The sequence below is a fragment of the Rhineura floridana genome, chromosome 14, assembly GCF_030035675.1.
Source record: "Rhineura floridana isolate rRhiFlo1 chromosome 14, rRhiFlo1.hap2, whole genome shotgun sequence".
In the NCBI taxonomy this organism is placed as follows: Eukaryota; Metazoa; Chordata; class Lepidosauria; order Squamata; family Rhineuridae; genus Rhineura; species Rhineura floridana.
The window spans coordinates 38,859,124-38,883,209 of NC_084493.1; the positions used below are offsets into that span (position 1 = coordinate 38,859,124).

General features: G+C 42.2%; 1 protein-coding gene and 2 pseudogenes across 6 annotated transcripts in view; 1 reads left to right on the forward strand and 2 right to left on the reverse strand.

The window, feature by feature from the left end:
• Positions 1-24,086, reverse strand: part of TCF12 (transcription factor 12) — a 367,927-nt gene that overhangs the window by 328,083 nt on the left and 15,758 nt on the right. The window lies entirely within an intron of this gene.
• LOC133370165 (5S ribosomal RNA) lies at positions 6,098-6,216 on the forward strand (annotated as a pseudogene).
• On the reverse strand, positions 18,096-18,212 carry LOC133370115 (5S ribosomal RNA; annotated as a pseudogene).

Genomic DNA, 24,086 nt, shown 5'->3' on the forward strand with positions numbered 1-24,086 from the left:
ACACTGCTGGCCGAATCGTCGCAAGCACTTTGTCTACGTCATTAGCCTGCATCAACTGAAACCGTTCCCAAGATGTTGCAGTAGACATTGCACTGGACACCTCATTGGGGATTACAGTAGATATGGATGGAGCATCGAGACTGCTACTGAGGCGAGCAACTTTACCCTCAAATTGCCTTGTAAATAATTTACAGTGGGCCTCTGAAGGGTCTAAAACTCCATTTCCTGGAGTCAATCTCAATAGACCCCTGACAATAAGGAAAAGCTCCTCTGAATGGCTACTTTTTTTTTTAAAGATGGTTTGTTTTAATGTGTTTTAAAGTTTGTTTTTATGATGGGCTCCTGCTGGGAAGAAGGGTGGAATAATAATAACAACAACAACAACAATAACAATAACAATGAAGATGCAATGGAGACAGAGAAGTGGACTTTCTTCACCATCCTCACCGCTGCACAGTAGACACGGTTATGATGTTTTACTCATGCCCGATCAGCCTCACAGCACGTATTTTGCCACTTGCACTCTAGCCGTCGTCCAGCCTGTTTCACTGCCCTTAGCTCACTGGTGTACCAAGGTGCAAACAGGGCTCCACAATGCCAGAGAGGGCGCTCAGGGGCAATTGGGTCATGAACCCGATGTGCCTCGCTGTTCCACAGCGTGACAAGGGCTTCAACAGGGTCACCTGCTCTATCTACTGGGAACTCCCCCAGGGTACTGAGGAATCCTGTGGATTCCATTAGGCTCCGGGGACGGACCATCTTAATCTCTCCACCACCACCCCTGCAGGGAAGGATCGGAGCCATAAGTCTAAACTTCACCAGGAAGTGGTCTGACCTTGACAATGGGGTGACATCCACCCCCCTATCTCCAGATCACCCCTTCCTCCATCTGGAGCAAAAACCAAGTCAAGGGTGTGCCCTGCCCTATGTGTCAAGCCAGTGACAACTTGAGACAGCCCCATGGTCATCATGGAAACTATGAAGTCCCAAGCCGGAACACTAGACACAGCCTCAGCATCGACATTGAAATCACCCAGGACTATCGTTTTGGACTCCTCCAATACCACAGCCAAGATGGCCACTGCCAGCTCGGTCAGAGAAGCTGCTGGGCAGTACACCAGCAGCAACCCTAGTTTCCTCTCTCCTTGGCCCGACATCAGGTGCAGGCCCTCATAGCCAGTTCCAAGACAGAGTGGTTTCCTGGTGACAGAGATGGAAGTTCTGTAGACCACAGCAACTCCCCCCCCGTCCCTGCACCCTGTGCTGGTATTGCACCGAGTATCCAGGTGGGCAAAACTGGATCAGATCAACTCCTCCCAGCTCACCCACCCAAGTCTCAGTAATGCACATCAAATCTGCACATTCCTCCACGATCAAATCATGGAGGAGTGTGGTCTTATTGTGTACCGATCTGGCATTAAACAACATGCACAGGCCAGTGGGCAGAGCAGATGAGCAATGATGAGTGACAGCAAGGAACAAGGCATAGATAGCCTTGCCCTCGTCTTCTATGGTAATTCACCACCTCCCTATAGCTATATTTATTTTATTTATTTTATTTTATTACATTTCTAGACCGCCCTATAGCAGAAAGCTCTCAGGGCGGTGTACAACAAATAAAATCACAATTAAAATTTGAGCAAGTGTGGAAAAAATATATATATATAGTACAATTATAAAACATTAATAAAATTGCCATTGAGATTTATAAATTAAGATCATATTAAGTTTAGAATGTTAAATTAATATATTTAAAAATTTACAAAATTTAAAAAGTTTAAAAAGCCTGGGCGGAAAGGTAAGTTTTTACCTGGCGCCAAAAAGATAACAGAGAAGGCGCCAGGCGTATCTCGTCTGGGAGGGCATTCCATAGTTCGGGGGCCACCACCGAGAAGGCCCTAGATCTAGTTGTTGATCTCCGGGCCTCTTTATGGGTTGGGACCCGGAGAAGGGCCTTCGACGTCGAGCGTAGTGAACGGGTAGGTACATAGCGAGAGAGGCGCTCCATCAGGTATTGCGGTCCGATGCCGTTTAGGGTTTTATAGGTAAGAACCAACACTATACTTCCCTTTACCCGTTATCACTGAAATTGGGGTGGCATCACCCATGTCTCTCCTTGTCTCTGTGGGGCAATCATTCTCTAAAGAGTGAAGTCAAGAAATTATGGGCTGGGGGGGGGACTCAACAAATTTGATCAATTCATGATTCAGAAGGCAGAATTCTGTCCTTTCTCAAGTTGACAGGAAACTAGTAGCAGATGTTTGGGAGGGCATATGTTCAATTAAAATATCTCTTGGCCACCGTGTTTGGTCCTGAGACCCTTAGTGCATTGGAATTATTATCTCAATACATCATCCTAAACTGCAATATATAAGGCTCTTGTTGACAAAACAAATTTGATTTACATGGACCGAGAGTAGTAGAATGAAGGTCTGAAATGCCAAATACACAAGCAGCAATGAAAGGCCGTTCTGCCCTCTGTACAACAATTTTTTTTTTAATCTCAGGTTGCACTTAATAGAACAACAAATCATTAACCGCGTGTACTGGACCCACCCCCTCTCCCAGAACTTGACAGAGGAGCAGATATTGATGGTTGCAGAAAGGCTAGTGCTCCAGTACTTGAAGGAACACTCTCCACCACCCATATGAAAAAGCAACCTTCAAATGGTGGCAACAGGAAGGGAAATTATCTGCTTTCTGGGCTCCATACATCTCATGTACTTTCATAAGGTGGCACTGAATGACAGGACTTGTTTACAGCTCCTAGTGGCATTATAGGACTGAATCCATATCCTTCCCAACCAATCCTGCTTTCTCTCCTTGATCCCCTGTGTGTTGTTAAAATATTGTTTACTGCCTGTTTATTGAACAGGTATGTGATTTTGCCTATAGGGAAGTGTTTAAAATTGAATAAAAACATTGATTTTAAAAACTATGGTGTGCTTACTGAATTCCTTGGCTACGTTCTTTATTTGTTCTCCAGTTCTGCTAGTAGTTAAATCGGAGAGCAATGTAATTTATTCAGGAGATTATAAGCCTATTACTTGAAACCTATTTCTGGCCTCTCCAACTATACATACTTACAGGAGTTAAATCTCAGCTGGTTTTTTTCACTACAGGATTTTTTTTACTCTGTCAGCAATTTACAACACGACATACTATAATACTAAAATGGAAACTCCTTAATCAACATTTCATTCTATGAAAGAGCAGGCTACCCACATCAGGCTGAATGTTACCAAGCCAAAATTGTATAAGCAAATACACATATTTTCTTTAAAGCAACAAAACGCTATATTGTAGTACAAACTTGTTGTTTGTGTGGTTAATCAACATTCAGGGACACACATCAGAACTGAAAGTGTTAAATGAGATTACGCAGTGCAGACAATTGTGTCTTTGTACAAGTATCTAGGAACATGAAAAAAGGAATCTGTTTCAGATCTCACCTTGCCTTAGGCAAGCTACTGTGTTGTCTTAGTTTTGGCAAATCCAATTGCAATACCAGGATGATAATAATAATACTGACATATCTTACAAGGCTGTTTAAGATTAAGATTATACAAGTTATCTGAATAGATAAAATATGACTTGTATATGTTATTACCCATATTATTCATCAAGTCACAAGAATCAATCATAAGTGAACTTCAAGCTACACAAACCCTAACTTGAAATCTTCAGATCAGGGCTGTATTCTTTGAGCTAGTGCAGAGATCACACTAAACTTGTGCTTTATGGTGACAAATGAGAGCAGCAGAAGGACTTGGATTCATGTACTCCCCCCTCCCCTCTTGCAGTATAATCACAAGGAGACGATTGGAAGCTTTTCCCTCCATTTTTGATTAACCACAGGCAGCCAATCTTAAAACCAGTTACTGAATTTATTTTTACTGTTTTATTCTTTTACTCTTCCATGAAAAACCTCCATAAAAGTCTGTCTGAAGGTTATTGGGGAGTACTTGACTTAAATCAAGTACAGTAGGGCTCCACTTTTCGGCAGTCTGCTTTTCAGCGTTCAGCTAATACAGTGGCTTTCAATTAGAGTAAGGCCCCACGCATACAGCGCTTGTTCTGCTTTTACGGCGTTTTTTGGGCGTCGGGCACCACTTTACTGACGGAGTTCTGTTTTCAGGTGGTGGGTCTGGAACGTAACCCGCCGTATGAGTGAGGCCATACTGTATAGTAAGCTAACAAAATGTATAATACAAATACCATTTCTAGATATAAAGAACTGTAAGATTGACTTTGGTAATTTAGCAGAACAGAAACTTGCCAACTATTGTGCCATAAAGACATTTTATGCCTGCAGCAATTATCAGCATTTAAAGAGGTCTCCTGCTTCTGCTCAGAACCTGGATGCTCAACTATCATCATGTTGAATTAGAACTTCTGTGTTATATTACCTGTGTAAAGCAAGCAGCTTCCAACTGGTTGCCTACACATTTTAGTACAAAAATCATACAGATCACACACGATAACATCAGCAGTGACTAACCAGCTATGCCAGGACTGTGTTGAGCAAGATTTATTTACTTACAGCCATCGTTTTATCCTGAGACCCACATCAAGTTAATCCAACTCAAAGCTTCTCTACTGCCAGATATAACCATAGCAGAAGTTTGGGGATGGAGTAACATCAGATAGATGTGCTGAGAGGTGGTCCAAAGTCAGCATACCAAACCATCTCTAATGCAAAAAGGACTAGAGGCGATTTGCTCCCATCTGACACGGTCAAATTCTAAAGATGTTACATCCTATTTTCCAACATAAATTCATTCTAAAGCTGTTACTACTTTTAATGTAGATTTTTAGAAAAGAGACACCAGCAAAGCAATATTGTTACTATACGTGCCTAACTGCAACCATGACAAAATGTTTAACACCATTTTGAGGGGGGAGGTATTTTGAATTATGAAATAAAATTACACCATTATACTTAACAAGGTAATTGCTGAGGCCTTTGCAAAAGACATGAAAGAAGCAACAGTCAGGATAATATTGCCAACAGCTTTTGTAAATTGAATTTATTTACATGAGATTCTCAAGGTCAAGTTATAGTAACAGGATTTGTTTTCCAAAACAAGTGAGAAGAGAATTTCAAAAACAATTATGCAATAACTGTGGATTAAAAGTTGGAAGCACTATGAAAAATATAGTATTACAAAATCCCAAACCATGAATGCCGAAGAATAATGTAGTCAAAAGGAGTGCAGAATCTCTCAAGAGAGCGTAATTTAATTCACATTAGGGAAGCTGAGGTGGCTCAAACACATATTTCTTTGACATACCTGGAATGTTTAGTTTAGATTTTCCCCAAGAATTTTAATGTATCACAAAAACCAAATTTTACAGATTAAAAAAAATATTTTTTTAAGATTCTAAAACCCTGTTTATCTGGCAAACTGAAATTAATCATCTAATTTATTAGGTCACAAAGGACAATTCTGCTTGTGATTAGTGAGGGCAATAGTTAACTGTTCAAGAATCAACATTACAGAAATATATTTATTTATTTATTTGATTTATATCCCTCCCTTCCAGTAGGAGCCCAGGGTAGTATACAAAGCAACTGCTGATCCAAACAGAACAAAATGTATGAAACTTCACTTGCCCTTTAACTGAATAATAAAGATCTCAGAGCCAACATTTTTTTAAACAGACCAACGTGTTTCCAAACAAAGACAGACAGTAAATTAACACTGACAATTATCAATTTTGCTACTAATCAGAGGAACTGCATTGCAACCAACAGCTTTTATGGAAACTAACTCTTAATAAGCAATCCTCACAAACGTTATCTACTTGCTTAATTTTGAGACACTGTTTTTTGTGTTTTTACCAAAGTATTTGCAGAACTGAAGCTTTGCTATCCTATAAAAATTAGCTTTATAAAAAGGCAAGATATTCCTACTCATCTCCACAAGAGCAGTATTTCTTCAGAATTCATGTAAAATGAAACTGACAATACTATAACTATAGAAAATATCATTAACAGATGCGAAGCATAAACCACCAAACTGAAGCTGTTATTCTCCTAAGATACTTGGGAGCATGTTTTTCTTGTTACAAAATTATAGGTTAAATAAGAAGGACCTATGGCCATACTACCTTGAACAAGCCCAATCTCGTCTGATCTAGGAAGCTAAGCAAGATCAGGCCTGGTTAGTACTTGGATGGGAGACTGCCTGGGAATAGCGGGTGCCGTAGGCTTAGAGGAAGGCAATGGTAAACCACTTCTGAATACTTCTTACCATGAAAACCCTATGAATACATCCAAAGGATTCAGATGGTTGCCATAAGTCGTAATCAACTTGAAGGCATATAACAACAACAAATGAGGACACACTGAGAAATGGATATGGTTAAAACCCAGGAGACATTCTGGCTTACAAGTGGAGGCTAGACAACTGCCTTCAAATATACTTCCAATATTATTCAACCACTTCTAAGTTAGGCATCTTCCCAATCATTAAACTGTTTCTCTCTTAAAAGCTCAATTGATGAGATGCTCTAATTTTTTCCATATGCTTCCTGGTCAGTGTTGCCCCACAATGTCATTAAATGAGCACTCACACATACTGAGAATTTTCTTCTGAATTTTGGGGACCCATTCCTCCATCACCCCAATCTATTGCTCAAGATATAGCAAACAATACACTTATTAACAAGATTCTCTCTTTTTGTAGTCAGAATACATTTGTCAGAAAAACCCAACACCACCTTGATCACACAATCTTTAGATAACTTGTTACAATATCCAGGATTATCAGATCATAGCCACCAGCAAGACACTTGTACATGTCTCCAATTGTCAAATTGCATTTAATCTATTAACTTCAAAAGATGACAATGGACAAGGCTGTTTTCCAAAGGAAATTGATTTGGGAATATTTTTCCCACCTGACAAGAAGCAGTTTGTTGTGCCTATTCAGCAGCAAAGGTTTTAAACACAAGACTTTATAAAAGAACATATGCAAATAATCCAGGTCAGGCATATAAATTCCTTTGATTATATTTAACTGTAACAAAGTTTCTAAGCACTAATGTGTAATTTTATGTTTTCAGACATTTTAATACAATGAGGTTTCAATGTGCTTATAACCTCAAGACAGACTCCTTTGCTGTTGTGTCAACACAATCTTTGATATTATGGTAAGATTAGCTGGCTGGAAAAGATACCTGAAAAAATATACTCTATGCCTTAGGCAAAAAACCAAGCTAGTAAGGTACTGTTAGTTTCTGGAAGGTCAGGCCAAAGCAATTTTGACGCTGGCATCTTTGTCATAATCCTGCTGTATAGATAATTTGACACACCTGTATCAGAGAGTACCATTACAGTATGCCCACCTCTACCCACTGGTGCTGTCATTGATATAGTGGCATATATGCATTATGGCTATCAAGGAAACCACTGACCAACTACAGTATTACCAAAATCTTTATTACAGGTGCCTTTAACAAATATTGAACTGTTAAAATAACAAGGCTACCACACTCCTGGAAGGAAAGGCCCATCTTTAAATATTTTCTTTCTGCAAAACACCAGCACCATGACAGCCTTAAAACTAGTGCTTTGAGGTAGCTCCATCACTTATAAAGTAAATGTAAATGTATTGCCTTCAAGTCAATTCCAACTTATGGTGACCCTATGAATAGGGTTTTCATGAGGCTGAGAGGCAGTGACTGGCCCAAGGTCACCCAGTGAGCTTCATGGCTATGTGGGGATTTGAACCCTGGTCTCCCAGGTTGTAGTCCAACACCTTAACCACTACACCACACTGGCTCTCTACTTATAAAGTAGCCTTCAGCAAATAATCAACTAAAGCTTTTGTTCATTCATTTACCAATTAAAGTTTTCAGTCATGGGTAATTTTTTACTGAGTATTTTATCTACTATTATTTATTACAATTATTTCTATCTCACATTTCAGTAGGCAAATCCTTCCAAAGCAGCTCATATCAAAATACATTATTAAAAACCATCAACAGATGAAAAGGCATAAGGAACTTCCCCCACTGGGCAGAGACTGGTCCAATGACCCTGGGGGTCCAGCTAGAGCAGGCTGAGGTCTTCGGCACTTGCCTCTCACTCTCCTGGGATCTTTCCTACAGTTAATGGCAAATGGAATATCTCAAGAACTTAAAACCACTGTAACCTCCTTCATGTGCTTATTCCAGAGGACAATGAATGAAGAGTATTTCAATATTTTTGTATCATTCCAAACTGTTTATTACAGAACAAAAACAGTTACAATTCAATATAAACAAAACATAAGCTAACGTCAACCCACCACAAATCATCAGAAAACATTAGACGTTCTTGTGATGTTCCTGTATTAATGTAAATATGGTAAGTGCTGTTTGTATAGAAGATATATGGTAAGTGGAGTGAAAGAGGAGGGGGAAGTAGATGAGCAGTAGAATGCTGGATGATTGGCTGAGCGTTTGAATGGCTGAGAGTATAAATGGAAGAATGACAGTTGAATCTGGGTGGGTTGTTTTGGTGGTGTTTGGAGGTGGGTGTTAGTTGGTGGATGTGAGAGGAAGAAGGTGTTTGGTGGTGGATGTCAGGAGAGTGTGGAGAAAGAGGGAGTGGGAGTTTGGATTAATAATAAGTCAAGTACCACAGGAATAGATGAAACCATACGCTTATGTAACATTATAAAAGTAATCTTGTTATTTCTGATATTTAATAAATACTATTTTGGTTTACCAAAGGCCTGATCCTTGGCTGGGGTTTTCACAGACCAGAAGAGAGGGCAAGGTAATTACCAAGGCTGAAGGGAAACAGTAATGAATGGTGGCAGCGGTGAAGAGAAGAATAATAACATTACAAGTATCCAGCGCAACCCAGAGTTATATGAGTTATCTCTATAGATACAAAGGGGTTGGGAACAGCATAAGCACGCAGTCACAAAAGTAACCAGATAGAGAGAGGCTCAGGCAAAGTCTCTGGGAACATTGGTTATAGGACGTGACTGATGGTGCTAACTAGCAGAGGGATCTAGTGAGATCTGTGCTAGAGCAGAGAGAGAAACCATAAAAAGGACAGTCCGGACTGGTGGAGTCCCTGGTGGTGCCTAGTGAAAGGTAGTAGCCACAAGCAGGTAGGAACCTGACAGGGAGAGCCAGGGAAGGGTGTCACAGTTCTCTCAAATAAGCCGGTTTTGACCAGTTTCCTAAAGGTTCACAGGTTCTGCAAGTTTCTCTAGTTGGAAGAGAAAGGTTTAAGATCACATCCACTGGTGGACCCTCCAACAATCTCAACTGACAAGATGACATGTTGGGAGCAGTGCTACATTAAGGTCTTTTAGGCCTCTAAAAGATTAAATCCAGCTTTTACAGCAGGATATGCTGGTAATCAAGGATAGCACCAGATCGGATATCCTTTAACTCCTAAAAGCCAGACTTTTCGGATGTTTATAAGATATAGTTTAATCTAGAGCACTGGTAGGGAACCTCCAGACCACAATCTAATTAGGCCTATCAGACCTTGGAGTTTGGCCCAGCAGGCCATTTTGGGTGAACCACATCAACCATTCCTGGCCCTGCTGTTATAATCATAACTGAATGCAAGCCATGGCGGCAAAGGAAGAAGAACTGGGAGCACACTCCTAAGATTCTTCCTTTGTATGAAAAATTTGGCATTATTTGAATGGTGCCTTTTTCTGTGTAAAGCAGGGGGTGGAGAACCTCCAACCCACAGGCCAATCTTGGCCCACTAGAGGGTCCAATTTGGCCTGTGAGACCACTGTCCCCAAAGCATGCCCCATCAGGTGACATCATTGATATTGTCAGCTGATAGGTGGGAGGACAGGGTTTAATCCTGCACTGGCTGCAAGCCCTGTTCCCAGTAGGGAATAGGACTGTGCAGCCAAGGAAGCAGAATTTAATCTCTGCTCATCAACTGAAGAGTGGGGATTAAAGCCCTTTGTGCTTCTCTAAGCAAACAGGTGGCAGCCACAGGGGGGGGGAGGGAGAGGACTCCCGCACCCCTGCCACCCTACCACTTAAAGGAGAAGCACAGCTGCTTCTCTTTTGCACTTCCAACATCAGGAATGGACAGAAGATGTGTGGAGAAGATCACAAAGGGCTTCCCTGCACCTTTGCTTCCCACCCCTGCTTCCAATGACAGGGGGAGACGAAGGGGAGAAAGTAAAGTGAAAGAAAAAAGTGCTATACTGAAAAAGCTCCAATTGCAGGGACTCCAAAAGGAAAAATCTTCAATTTTAAGTCAGTTTTATCATTTAAAGTAGGATAATGTCAATTTCAATTTCCATCAAAGTTCCATTAGCAGGACCTGCAACAGGAGTTACAAAGTGTTTGTTACTGCATTTGCACACAACACATACAAGAAATTTATATATTTATTTATTTATTAAATTTGTTAGTCGCCCATCTGGCTGGCTGTCCAGCCACTCTGGGCAACGTACAAAATAAAAACATACAAATACATTAAAACATTAAAAATCTCAACAATAATAATAAAACCTAGCTCACCCCAAAAGCCTGCCTGAACAGCCAGGTCTTCAAGGACCAGCGGAAGCTCATCATAGAGGGGGCATGGCGGAGATCATTTGGGAGGGAATTCCACAAAGTGGGGGCCACAATTGAAAAATATTTCAGGAGGTCTCATGCCACTGTAGAGAGAGACTTTCCCATGCCCATTTTAATAAGAGGGTTTTGGCGGGAAACTTTCAAGTGTATTTAGCCTGCTAGCGTTCTCCAGTCTTCCTTTCAAGACAAAATGAGCTTCTTGTGAGGAAGCATACAAAATATCAGTGGAATAGTACCATCTCTCAACAAACATTTTTAATTTACACAAGCCCCTTCCTTACAACACAGCAGCACTTTATCCTTATACCTCACCCATTTGGTCTCATCAGACCTCCAAGGTGGCCTACAATATCGTACAAATAGATTAAAATACTAAAAGCAACAATAGTGATAAAATTAAGTCAAAGTTAAATAAAAACAGCAAAACAATTAAAATTACTCAAATGCTTTAAAAAACAATCTGCATACTAATCAAAAATAGACTGATCATATAAAAGTGACCCTTGGACCTAGCACATAATATTATTTTTGCCTATATTATCAAGAACAGCTTTACGACTTTATTTTCTCCAGCATGACTACCATTATATCCCCATAACATATAAGAATCTAACAAATTCTAAAAAATGGGTACATTTCAAAGCATGGCTAGCTCATACAGAGTAGCAAGTTATAAAATGTAACAAAATATTATTTTGTTGATTTTCCTTAGTATTCAGTTAACATCTTCGCCAAAAAGTATTCCTTTATGCTTTTGAAAGTTGTGTTTATAAATACAGCTTTGTTTTCTAAATGCAGAAATACAAAACATTGATTCAAGTCATAAAATCACAAATTATCTCATGTTTGAAGCAAGAAAAAAAATGACCTTCGTTAGTTAGCAAATAACTGTGTGACTTGCAAAATGCTAAGACAACAAAGCTTTCAAACAAATTTGTTTAAAGTTATAAACTCATACATGCCGTCTTACACCAGAGAGTGAACTGATATTAGCTGAGTCATAAGACACATTCATGACCAAGAAAAGAGAAAGCAAAGATAAACTCTTCCTGATCTTTTTGACATGGTAAGATATCTACAGGCTGCTCCATATGAAACTCCCCTTAAATGTTTTCATGAAAATATTCAGCGCAACCAAAGGTCTCCTTTAAAACAGTGTCTAACCTGTGGTAGTGCAGCTAATGCCTGATACTGTTCCACCTGTCCCTTCTCTGGAGGGGATATATAAGCCGGCTGGCTGAGGGGGCTTGGGAGATCCAGTGCCTGCAAGGGAAGAGGACCATCACCGCCCAGGGAGGGAGAGCCATCTGCCTGCTTTGCTGCTGCTGCTTGGCCAACATCTCTGCTCTCTCCTTCTTGGGCTCCTGCTCTGCACGTGGGCACCTCGCAGGACCAGGCTCCAGGTGGTGCTTTTCCCGGGAAGAACGGTTTGAGAGCTGCGTTGGTGCGCATGGAGCACGGGACTGTGGTTGTTGTGCAGACCTGAATGGAATGAGTGGATGTTTGTATGACTGTATGTTGTGAGTGTGTGTGTATTTTTATTTTATTTTATTTTTATTTTATTTTATTATGTGCCTGGGCGGGAGGATAGGGTATTGGGAGGGGGGACCAGAGGGGGCCCCTGTTAGCGTAGTGACGGGTAATGGGAGGTATGGCGTTGTGAGGAGGACATGCCAGTTGAGGGGAACTCGGCCCAGACAATTGGTGGCTGTACCGTGTTCCGGTCCTCCCTGCACCCACAGGATTGCTGGTAGTTCTATCAGCCAACTCTCGGATCTCCAGTTGCTGCTTCTTAATGCCAGATCGGTAAATAATAAAGCTTCCCTCATCCATGATTTAATTGTGGATGAGGCAGCCGATCTGGCGTTTATTACTGAGACATGGGTGAGCGATCTGGGAGGCATTAATCTCTCCCAGCTGTGCCCACCTGGGTACTCGATTCAGCATCTGGGTAGATCCGAGGGTCGGGGAGGGGGAATCGCTGTGGTCTATAGAAGTTCCATCCCTCTCATTAGGCACCCTATCCAGGTAGCTAATGGTCTGGAGTGTCTCCATATTACGTTGGGCCAGCGAGACAGACTGGGAATACTGTTGGTGTACCGTCCACCCTGCTGCCCAACAGCCTCCCTAACTGAGCTGACGGAGGTGGTCTCGGGTTTGGTGTTGCGATCCCCCAAATTTATGGTATTGGGGGATCTCAACATTCATGCCGAGACCGCTTTGTCTGGGGCAGCTCAGGACTTCATGGCCTCCACGACAGCCATGGGGCTGTCTCAATTTGTTACTGGCCCTACGCATATTTCGGGGCACACTCTAGACTTAATTTTTGCTACTGGAGCAGGGGATGGTGATCTGGGAGTGAGGGATTTTACATCTATTCCTCTGTCATGGACTGATCATCGCCTATTGAGGTGTAGGCTCACAATGTTTTCTCCCCTCTGCAAGGGTGGAGGACCTATTAAGATGGTCCGCCCCCGGAGACTAATGAATCCTGAAGGTTTTCAGAAGGCTCTGGGGAGTTTTCCGGCTGATAAAACTGACGCTCCTGTCGAAACCCTGGTCAATCTGTGGAATACGGAAATGACCCGGGCAGTTGACATGATCGCCCCGGTGCGCCCTCTCCTCTGCAGAGCTCAATTGGCTCCGTGGTTTACCCCGGAGCTAAGAGTGATGAAGCAAGAAAGGAGACGGCTTGAGTGCAAATGGAGACGAACTCCCGACGGCTGTAGTCTTGCACTTGTGAAGATCTCTACCAAGCTCTATGTGAAGGCGGTGAGGGCAGCGAAGAAGCAGTACTTTGCTGCCTCCATTCAGTCATCTTCTAACTGCCCAGCGGAACTTTATAAGGTTGTTCGGGGACTTTTACACTCTGGTCGTCAGAACGCAATAATACCATCAATAGCCCGCTGTAATGAGTTTGCGAGACACTTCCAAGATAAGATCGCAAACATCCGCCGGGACCTTGACTCCAATATTGTAGCAGTTGAGCCTAATGAGGTGTCCGGAGCACAGTCCTGTCCTGTTTTATTGGATGAATTTCAGTTGGTTCAGCTCGAGGACGTGGACAAGGTGCTTGGACAGGTGCGGGCGACCACTTCTGCTCTGGATCCTTGCCCCTCATGGCTAATAAAAGCTAGCAGGAACGGAACAGCCGGATGGGCCAAGGAGGTGATCAATGCCTCTTTACGAGAGGGAGTGGTACCACCCTGCCTGAAACAGGCGGTGGTGAGACCGCTCCTAAAGAAAACCTCCTTGGACCCTGAAAATCTTGACAACTATAGACCGGTAGCAAATGTTCCATTCCTGGGCAAGGTTTTAGAGCGTGTGGTCGCTCACCAGCTCCAGGCTCTCTTGGATGAAACTGATTATCTGGATCCATGTCAATCGGGCTTTCGGCCGGGGTTTGGTACAGAAACAGCCTTGGTCGCCCTGTATGATGACCTCTGTCGGGAGAAAGACAGAGGGAGTGTAACTCTGTTGGTTCTCCTTGATCTCTCAGCGGCTTTTGATACCATCGACCATGGTATCCTTCTGGGACGTCTTGCGGACTTAGGAGTTGGAGGCACTGCTTGGCAGTGGCTGTGCTCCTACCTCAAGAATCGTCTCCAGAAGCTGGTGCTTGGGGAGCATTACTCGAGTCCCTGGATACTCCAATATGGGGTCCCACAGGGTTCAGTTCTGTCCCCCATGCTCTTTAATATCTATATGAAGCCGCTGGGCGAGGTCATTAGGAGATTTGGAGTGCGTTTCCAGCAATATGCTGATGATACGCAGCTCTACTTCTCCTTTTCATCTTCTTCAGGTGAGGCTGTTGATGTACTAAACCGCTGCCTGGCCGCGATAATGGACTGGATGAGAGCTAATAAACTGAGACTCAATCCTGACAAGACTGAGATGCTGTTGGTGGGGGGGGCTCTCTGCCCAGATGGTTGATGTCCGACCTGCCCTAGATGGGGTTACACTCCCCCTAAAGGAGCAGGTCCGTAGTTTGGGGGTCTTATTAGATCCGCTCCTGTCACTGGAGGCTCAAGTAGCCTCGGTGGCACGGAATGCGTTCTACCAGCTTCGGCTGGTAGCCCAACTACGACCCTATCTGGATAGGGAGAACCTTGCCACAGTTATCCATGCTCTGGTAACCTCTAGATTGGACTACTGTAATGCACTCTACGTAGGGTTACCTCTGAAGACGGTTCGGAAACTTCAGCTGGTGCAGAATGCTGCGGCCAGAGTTCTTACTGGGACAAAAAAATTTGATCATATAACACCTGTCCTGGCCCAGCTGCACTGGCTACCAATATGTTTCCGGGCCAGATTCAAAGTGTTGGTTCTTACCTATAAAGCCCTTAACGGCATCGGACCGCAATACCTGGCGGAACGCCTCTCCCGCTATGTACCTACCCGGTCGCTGCGCTCGACGTCGAAGGCCCTTCTCCGTGTCCCAACGCATAGGGAGGCACGGAGAACGATAACTAGAGCTAGGGCCTTCTCAGTGGTGGCCCCCGAACTATGGAACGCCCTCCCTGATGAGATACGCCTGGCGCCTTCTTTGCTATCTTTTCGGCGCCAGGTAAAGACCTACCTCTTCGCCCAGGCATTTTAAAAATTTTAAAATTTGAATTTAAAATTGAAAATTTTTAATTATGTTTTATTGTGTTTTTGTATTTTAACCTGTTTTATTATGCTGTACACCGCCCTGGGAGCTTATTGCTATAGGGCGGTCTAAAAATGTAATAAAATAAATAAATAAATAAATAATAAATAATGATGGATGGACTACACTTCCCATCATCCCTGACCATTGGCCATGCTGACGGGGGCTAATGGGACTTTCAAGCCCAACAACATTTGGAGAGCTGCAAATTGGCCACCTCTGCTTTCAGGGCTTTTTAAAAAGGCAATTACTTATGTTTCTCTTTAAAGAGAATAAAGAACCACCCAAAGGTTAAATGAAATCTCAGGTTCAAGTATTTCTGTAAAGCTTCAGGTGCTGAACTTCTGAAAATGTGAGCTTCATTAAGGCAAAACTGGTCTAGGAAATATTTTGTATGTGTGGCTGCAGGGACATAAGACAACTAAAAACTTAAGTTTCAAAATCCAAAACAAAGAAATGATTTGTCCTAACATATTTATTATACCCATCTCTTCCTAAATAACAGATTTATGGCTCCAAGGCAGCCCGCAATGCAAACCTTTTGACATTAGGTGTCAATTGTAAAATTTATTTCCATAAATATAATATTCAAAACTGAAAGGAGAACTAGCTAACACCAAAAGGTTTTTCATGTAGATACAGTGGGAATCAAAATTTGCATTTTTAGCCCAATCAAAGTAAAAACCTGTAAGACACCATAAGCACCATCATATAAGATGTTCAGTTCTGGTCATAGAAGTCAACCCACCTTGGCAATCTTCCAGGGCACAGAAAATTGTGAGATAGTCACAATGAACACCTTTATGTGAGCCTGTTAGCAATCTGATCACAATAGCATATAAGACCCAAGCTCATACTTTGGATGTCAGACAATAAAATACTCTGAATCATACACAGGCAGCAACTGGGAGCCCAAGTGAAGAATGATGCACCAACAGGATTTGCTCCTAGCAACCAGTTATTGCAAGAAGAAGAAAAATCCACTTTTAGAATGCATTGTCTCATAAAATTAGTAACATAATGAACACATTGTCCACACTTATTCAACATGCTGCTCTGCAGCCTTTCCTCAGAAGAGCTCAAGGTGGCTAGCAGAGGTAAAACTACTTACTGGTGGGTAAACATGAGGAGTTAAAAATCCACTCACAATATAATTCAAGTCACATAAGGCAACTGGAATGAATAAAAGGTAAAGGTGTCCCCGCACTTGTAATGCGAGTCGTTTCTGACTCTTAGGGTGACGTCTTGCGACGTTTACTAGGCAGACCGTATATATGGGGTGGGATTGCCAGTTCCTTCCCCGGCCTTTCTTTACCCCCCAGCATATGCCGGGTACTCACTTTACCGACCACAGATGGATGGAAGGCTGAGCAGACCTCGACCCCTTTTAGCGGAGATTCGACTTCCTCTTTCCGTTGGAATCGAACTCCGGCCGTGAGCAGTGCTTCGGCTGCATTACCACTGCTTACCACTCTGCGCCATGGAGGATCAGTGCGCCACGGAGGATCAGGGAATGAATAAAGGTCAAATCTAACACTAAAGTTGTAATTAGTTTTTTTTCAGGCGACTACTCTTAGGAAGCATGCATATTTGCACACAGATATGAAAGCCTGTGGAAAAAATGGGTGTAAGGAAGACTGAATGTTTTTCCCAAGGCCTTTTTTCAGTTTGTCCAATTGAAAAATTGGACATTTGGGGGAATGGTGAAAAGAATCCTATTTTTAAAACGTGGCAAGGTTTTTAAGGCCAGGTTTTGCTTATTCAAAATGGATAGTATATGAAGATGTTTTAGTCTATAACATTAGAGAATGATAGTTTCCGTGTATACTCCAGATATATGCAACACTCACATCCAAACCCCTTGTGGCCAACTTTTTCACCTCTCCATTCCAACCACTATGACAGATATCCTACTACAAAACTAACAGCACAATCCTATACGTCTACTCAGAAGCAAAAGCTCACTGAATTCAATGGGATTTACTGCCAGCTACTTGACGGCACATAACAACAAGAAGTAGGCATATGATTTCAGTTCAAGGAACTGGTTATACTTTTGAGGATGCAATTCTCTATGCAAGCTCTAAGACCAAGCTCCACTAAGCACAATGGGTCTTTCTTCTGGGTAAACATGCACAGGATTGCTCTGTAAATGCTAGAAATATATGAGTACAGTTGTATATTCTAGCTAAGTTATAAATGATGCATTTCATGTTGTTAAATCAGTAAGTTTAGGTTAGCTAAGAAAATATGGCATACACTTCCATTTTGCAACATTCTTTCCCCCCCCCCGAAAAAAAATCCCCACGATTCTAAAGTTTCCAGATACATCTCTGTGTTTAGTTACTCAGGCATGTTTGAAGTCCAGTAGGTTAACAATTCTCAGCATCTTCTTTTTTAAAAAACTCTAATTCAAGGGAAGAGTATGGTACTAAGTTGTCATTTTAATATTTACAAGTACTCCCACAAAAATAAACCATACTAAGGGCACATTAATAAATTTTATTTTTCTAATAAAATGTTTCAGGTCAACTACTTTTGGTCATCAGGGAAAAAAAATTCACGATATTTATAGAGCATGTAAAATTAAAACATACATTTAATAAATGAAACAAAAAGAATAAATCAAACACACTAAATAAAATCCGCAACAATTCAGAGCAGAAGAATTTTTTCCAGAAAATCAACATTACTGCCAACAACAGATAGTCCAGAAGGCACTGGTATGTTGATCTGTATCAGGTACAGCTTTTGTTTGTTGTTGCTCTATGCCTTCAAGTCGATTACAACTTATGGTGACACTATGAATCTTTTTTGGATATATTCATAGGGTTTTCATGGTAAGAGGTATTCAGAGGTGGTTTACCATTGCCTTCCTCTCAGGCTATGGCACCCAGTATTCCCAGGCAGTCTCCATCCAATACTAACCAGGTCTCACCCTGCTTAGCTTCCGAGATCAGACAAGATTGGGTGTGTTCAGGGTAGTACGGCCGTAGGCACAGCTTCTATACAGACTCTAAAAGTGACAGTCCATTAAGCTAATAGCAATAATCCAGCCTCAATGTTATAAACAGCTGCCGCTAGCTTTCATCCAACCCAAAACAAAGAAGACTGGAGCCTTCTTCACAGATTTCATTAATAAAGTGTATTCTTATACATTGACAATGCCTGGCACTCATACGACAAGAATGAATCTAGATGCACCGCAGGTCTACAAAACTGAGCTAGTAGGGGAGGCTAATGTCAGCAGTGAAGTGATTTCACATATTTAGACCACATCAGCCTTCCTTATATGGATTCAGTTTTTCAGCTCATCCATATTTAAGACACCCATATCCTACCTTTCCGCAGAAGAGCTCAAGGGGGCTAACTAGAGAAAAACCACTTATCAGTGGTTAAACGTCACAAAGCCAAAAAAATCTAGTCATGTGACTCCCACAAAACAGAAAACCTGCCATCCAGTGATTGGAGATAGAACTGAGCATGTTCATGGCATTTTATCCCCATGATCTCCTCCAGCACCCTGTCCCCTCAAAGAGAACGCAAGCACACAAGAATCCATGTAGGAGACCCCAGAAAGACAACATCCACTGCTCATCCCCATGCTTTATGTCCAGCTATTGCCTGTGAAGTGAATGGCAAATTTACACAAGCAGATAGCAGACTCTTCATCCCCTAAGCAGAAATCCTCCATACTGATAAAAACATATAGACACACAGGATGGCATTTTATAGAACCTGCAGCAGTGAAGATGAGGGGCCTCAGCTCATCGGCAGAACACTAGTTTTTTTATGTACAAAATCCTAGGTTCAGTCAAACAGAGTTAAGCTAGATGAACTTCAGACTGGGCATACTAGACAGGTTCACATTTTGCTTCAATGCGATGGTCCAGTCTTCAAAAGAGAAAAGATTCCTACTGGACAGTTCTAGCCATCTGCCTTCTCACTTCACACAAGTCAGGTCGTCCTTGAACAGGAAAAACAAGGGGATGAGGATTCAGGGGCAAGGATCACTTCAACAGCAGAGGTCAGCATGGTGTCACAATGTTTAGTCAGGTGACCATCCATATTTAACCCAGGATCGATCCACCTACCAATCCAAGCTTGACCCCACCCACTATTGGCAAGTGGCCACCAGAAGAGTGCCCCCAAGAGAATGTGGCTAGTATAATCATCAAGTTAACTTGAGTACACATTATCAAAAACATGAGTGTCAGATTCAAGAGTATAAAGGCACAGAAACCTTCCCACAAACCAAGCTGACTTCAGAAGCCACCACACTGATCCCCCACACTCCCCACCTTTGTCTTCAGCCAGTGTTGTGTGGCTGTGACCAGGTATTCCGTCTTGCCTGCTAACTCAAATATCTCATTGTTCTGTCAGATCTTTGTAGTACTGCAGATGAAGTAGTAAAGCAACAAAAACAGAGCTGGATTTTTCCTCAGATACTACGCTATTTTGATTATACTCATGTAGACACATATTCCATTTTGCCCACTACTTCATCTATACCCAGTAAGTCACTGCATTCTCCAAGAGAGTTTCTCCTTCAAGTTCATAGAAACATAGGAAGTTACCTAATGAGTCAGACCATTGGTCGATATAGCTCAGTACTGTCTACACTGACTTTGCTTTCACCTCTCCAGGGTTTGAAACAAGGAGTCTGTCCCAGCCCTACCTGGAGATACTGGGGACCAAACTTGAGACCTTCTGCACACAAAGCAGATGTTCTACCACTAATCTATGACCCATCCTCCAAGTTCCAAAGATATCAGCAGCCTGCTTCATAGTACCGTATATTCCGGCGTATAAGACGACTTTTTAACCCAGGAAAATCTTCTCAAAAGTCGGGGGTCGTCTTATACGCCGGGTGTCGTCTTATAGGGCGGGTGCTGAAACTTCCGAGCCGGACTGGAGAATCTGCGGTCGCCGCATATGGTGGGGTTGTAGCTCCACCTATCGTGCAAAGCCAAGAATGTTTTTTGAAGTCAAGACTAGGGGCGTCAGGCCCCTCCCACTCTCCAGTTCATTCTTGCCTTCGTACGAACAAGATTGGAATTTCTCGCGTAGCATTTAGCTAAGTTTTTTTCGTGTTTGTTTGTATATTTGTTCTGACTGGGTACGGACCTAGTGTTACTTGTTGTCTCCCAAGTCCTTCCTTCCCTGGTCTTGTGTTTAACTACTCATTTGTTTAACCACTCCTTTGAGTTTATTTCCTTTCGGACGTCTGCTCCCTGTTGTTTGTCTTACGGCCCCTACAGAGACCGCGGCTGCGGTTCTCTACATTTTTGGCCGTTTTCGAGCCTTTCCCCTTGGGATCTGTCGCATCCATCGGGAGCTCCCGGCTCTGACTCTCCCGCAGCGGTTTTCCTGCGCTGGGCTGCCTCGAGCCGCGCTCTGTGGAGCCCTTGGAGAGACCACGGCTGCGGTTCTCTCCCAGGCGGGAGCTTGCGGCTGCGGCTCCCTGCCTTTCCCCCGCCATCTAATTTTAGCCTGCCTGGGTACTGCCTCACGGGAGCCTGCTACTGCGGCTCTCTCTCTCTCTCTCTCTCTCTCTCCCATTAGCGAGTTTTTCTCTGCGACTTTAATCTCACCACGGAGAGCTCTGCACCCGACGGCGGCAGCGGCTTGCCTCCTGCTGACTTTCCCGTCATAGTTTTCTCCCGGCCGTCCCTTGTTTAGGCTTTTTACAGCCGCCAGTGCGACTATCGGCCCCGCAGCTCCCACTGCGAGACTGCGCTGGGCAGCCCTTCCCCCAATTTGCTAACATACGGCCGCCATTTTACAGCAAAACCTGTAAAAATACCGTAGCTTGCAGTTATGATGGGCGTTGCTAACTCGCCAGGGACTTGCCCGGCACTTGCTCTCTCTCTATTGTTTATTATCTTCCTCCTATCATCATCAGTTCCAGTTTGGTTGTCAGCTTAGAAAACAAACAGCATGGCAGCTCCCATGGGTTTATTGTCTTATCCTTCCTTTCAGCTTTAGAGTGAATTAGGAAAAGTTTAATCCACTTGCACTGTTTTATGTTTACATGTTTGATGACAAACAGCCTTATGTTTATAAGTGACAGTTTTCCTGCTAAGTACCTGCATGTCATAAGCAGGGGTAGTCTTATATGGCGAGTATATCCCAAACTCTATATTTTAACTGGAAAAGTTGGGGGTCGTCTTATACGCCCAGTCGTCTTATACGCCGGAATATATGGTAGTTCAGAATAGGGATTTTAGTGTGGCTGCCCTGTTCTGTGGAACAGGATTCCTGCTGAGATACGACAGGCAACTACAATCTACACTTTCCAAATACAATTGAAGACATTTCCCCCTCCCCCCCCCACAAGCATTCCCAGATGGATGAATAGGCTCCTGCTGGGAGGAAGGGCGGGATGTAAATCAAATAAATAAATAAATAATAGGTCTCTGGCATTGCTATCCAGTTTGTACTGTTTTTAAACACATTCTGCTATTTCTGTGATGTTTTGTAACTATTTTTAGCTCTTTTTATTATATTTTGTACACTGGCTTGGGACATATGTGGAAGACAATTAATAATAAATGATAATAATATTAAAGAAACCAACTACAGTTTCAACCTCAATGCATTACTAGGACAACTAATAATGAAACTTTTCAAATAGCAAGACCTACTTGCCTTCTGTCACAGCTGAAAAATCCCAAACTCAAGGCATTTATGGCATACAAAAAAAAAATCTGTAAAGCCTTGTTAGAACATTAAGCAAAGCCATTTTATGAAACCATTTTATTAACTCATCTAGAACAGAAAAAACTTCATTTTTTGTACACTAAGGAAACAATTCACCAGCCCACAGAAAATGACTAAGAAACCTGTTCTGTGGGACCACTGAACAGCACCACAATAGACCTACTAAGCAAAGGGCAGTATATCTCCATTAAATACTGACCATGGAACACCTGCCACAGAAAGCTCAAAGATACGGAGCTCTTCAAAAATAAGCTTTTCTTCCGATCTTGCTGCAAGACAAAGAGCATCCCTAGCCTACGAGAATGAAAACAAGAAAACCAAGTCTGATTAGGAACATACAGCCTCCCCCTTCCTGAGGCACAAAATCCTTGACGCTGACACACTGCTGCTTTCACTGCTTGGCACTATGTCTGACATACCAAGCTAAGCATCAGAGCCTGGTACTGGGGACTTCCTATTGTTTCTCTAAACAAAATGCCCAGGGTGATCTTGAGATGAAAAACAAAATCAAGGAGGCATCCAAAAGAGGAAGTGCTGTAGTAATGGGCAATCTGAATTAACTTCACATAGACTGGGTACATGTGTGTTCCAAACACAACAAAGTAAGGGGTTGTATCCAATGTCAGTCCTACTTAGAGTAAACCCACTGAAATTAATAAACATGTGTAATCATAGAACAGTTGGTCAGTGGCCCTGGACTTAATATTTAGTAGTGCCCAGGACCTTATGCAAGATGTATTGCTGAAAGTTGTTCAGAACAGTGGCCGTAATGCTGACAAATTTTATGCTGCCAGAAAAATCCAACACAGACACATTTTACTTCAGAAGAGAAAATTTACCAAAATGAGGAGATTGGTAAAAAGCAAGGTGAAAGACAAAGTCAAGAGGGTCAAATCTCTCCAAAATGTTTGGGAGTTGTCCAAGACCACAATAACTGAAGCTGAACTAGAATGCATAGTGCAGATCAGGAAATAAAGCATGTACCTTGTCCCTAAGATCAGCCTCCATATCAGAGGACTAGAAAGTGGCCAATGTAACACCAATTTTTCAAGGGAGATCCAAGGAGATGCTGGAAATTATAGGCCAGTTATCTTAATGTCTATTCCGGGAAAACTGGTGGAAAGCATTGCTAAATATAGAATTACCAAGCATATAGAAGAAAAAGTCTGGCTGAAGCATAACAATATAGTGTCTGCAAAGTTAAGTCCTGCCTCACTAACCTTTTAGAGCTCTTTGTGTCAAAAAGCATAGAGATAGATGTGATCCAGTTAACATCCAGTGTGCTACGGCTGAGAAAAAGGTGAATTATATGCTAGAGATCATTAGGAAAGGGATTGAAAATAAACTGCCAGTATCATAATGCCATTATACAAATCTACAGCGCAATCGCACTTTGAATACTGTGTACTGTGTACTGTGACTTTTAATTTATTTTGACTATTTATACACCACTTAATTACAATAATTTCTAAGCAGCATACAAGTAACTCAATACAATAAAGATAAAAATCAGTTAAAACTAACTGAATCAGAATTCAGCTGAAATTTCTGCTCAAATAGAGTCTTCAGTAAATGCCAGTTCAACAGGATGGGGATCTGTTTGACCTCAGGTACAAAAAACTGTGCCAACAATACTGAAGGCATGACTTCTGGTGAATACAAGGCATGTATTTAACCCATGGGGGACCACTGAGTCCCCAAAGACCTCAGTGATTGGACCGGGATATAATGAGTTACACAGTCCTTAAGACAGGCAGGATCCAAGCTGCTAAGGATCTTGTAAATTGATATAAAAACCCTGAACCTGATCCAGCCACATACGGGCAACCTCGTAAATACCAGGGTTATGTGGGAGTGGTAGCCTGCACTCATCAACAGACAAACCACAAATTTTGCATTATGTATTTATTTATTTATTATTTGATTTATATTCCACCCTTTCTCTGAGCAGGAGCCCAGGGTGGCAAACAAAAAAAGCACTAAAAATACTTTAACACATCATAAAAACAGACTTTAAAATACATTAAAACAAAACAACTTAAAAACATTTTTTAAAAACCTTTGAAGACATTTTTTTAAAAAGGTTATAAAACATACTGTTTTTTTTAAAAGGTTTAAAAACATATTAAAAAGCAATTCCAACACAGAC